This window comes from Mus caroli, chromosome 11 (genome assembly GCF_900094665.2).
Source record: "Mus caroli chromosome 11, CAROLI_EIJ_v1.1, whole genome shotgun sequence".
Lineage (NCBI taxonomy): Eukaryota > Metazoa > Chordata > Mammalia > Rodentia > Muridae > Mus > Mus caroli.
The window spans coordinates 44,429,080-44,430,882 of NC_034580.1; the positions used below are offsets into that span (position 1 = coordinate 44,429,080).

Here is a 1,803-nt window from a genome sequence, read left to right on the forward strand (position 1 = left end):
TGCATAAGAAGAACCTTAACTAAGGAAATCAAAGGGCCATACATTGAACACCTGAAATCTTGTAATTTGTTTAGCTTTTAGCACAACAATCTCTAAAGAAAAGCAATTTTTAATGTTTGCCATATTTCCTTAGCCTATCCAAATGCTCTTGTGATTAATCTTCAGGGTTCTTTTTTAAAATAAATTATTAAATAGAAAAGATGGTTCAGCAGTTTTCATCGCTCTTGCAGAGGACCCGCATAAAGTTCCCAGAACCCACATAACAGCTCACAGCCATGAGCAGCTCCAGTTCCAGAGGATCTGACACCTTCTTTTGTCCTCTTTGGGCACCAGATATGGTTCATGGACATACATCCAGGAGAAAACTCACATGCGTACTTTTTTTTATAAAGTTAAATTACTTCTCACAGTTTATGGAAGATTCAATGTTTCACTCCAGAAAATGTATTTAAAATCCACATTTCATAAAAAGGCAACATGAGTTTATCACTTCTTGTGACATTAAAGAAGGCATTATTAAATATTTTCACACTGTTTGGTATTCCCAAGGAGGCTGGATCTCAAATGGAAAAAAAAAAAAAGTTCAAAAGCACTCTTGTGACAAAAAAAAAAAAAAAAATGTTTAGCTGCAAGAGCAATAAGCTATTGAGATTTATCAAAAAAATATACATATTTCTTCCCAGAAGAAATTCATATGGTACTTAGTCTTTGAGGACAGATGGAAGCAAGACAAGGCTCCAAGAATTGGTTTATTTACCACATTTATCAAGCAAGAGATGGAAAGTAAAAACCCAGAGGCCGCAAACTCAGACAGATTACTTCTTTGATTCAAAGTCCTGAAAGAGATTGTCTCAGAGACTAGAAAAGGAAGGAAGTCAAAACAACACAGAACTCTAACACTTACAACACACACACACACACACACACACACACACACACACGATTATTGATAAAGGTTCTACATTACTGCTTTTGGATCCTGATGTCCATGCCACAAGGATCACAGTAGATCACCTCTCCTTTTAGACAAGGAAGGATCATATCCAGAGAACTGACCAGAGAACCGAGCCTAGCAAAAGTCATAGAACAAACAAGCAACAAGAATTAGTTGAATCTGAGGTCACACCACTATCAACTTAGTTACATCCAGGATAAAGAAGACTAGATAGATAGATAGATAGATAGATAGATAGATAGATAGATAGATACATACATACATACATACATACATACATACATACATACATACATACATACATAGGTAAATATGGTAGATAAATAATAGCTAGGTAGATAGATACATAGAAATATAGGTATGTATATAGGTAGGTAGATAGATAGATAGATAGATAGATAGATAGATAGATAGAGAAATGTAACAACAACTGAAGAAAAATAAAGGTCATTAATTTGAAAGAGAACAAGAGATTTTTTGGACTGGAGGGTTCAGAGAGGGGAATCGAAGACTCAACAGAATTAAGTAGAGTAACAACTCAAAATGTGGGGTTTTGGTGCATTTAAAAATAATTACAAATACAATAATAAAAGAATTCATACTATATAATACTATTGACTTTAAACTTTGTGAATAAAATAAAGCATTTTTGGTGGTTTGATGCCGAGAGGAGCCTGACATAAATAATAATAATAATAATAATAATAATAATAATAATAATAATAATTACAGTTCTCCATAAATAGCATTGAGTTGTCTTCTGTTTGTACAGGTGGAAGACTATGGAATATTTGAACACCAGTTCAGAAGAGGGCTTCATTTTAGTGGGCTTCTCAGACTGGCCTCAC

At 33.8% G+C, this 1,803-nt stretch overlaps 1 protein-coding gene across 1 annotated transcript in view; it reads left to right on the plus strand.

Annotated features, from left to right (window-relative positions):
• LOC110305392 (olfactory receptor 2Y1-like) overlaps nt 1-1,803 on the plus strand; it is a 13,321-nt gene that overhangs the window by 10,625 nt on the left and 893 nt on the right. The window lies entirely within an intron of this gene.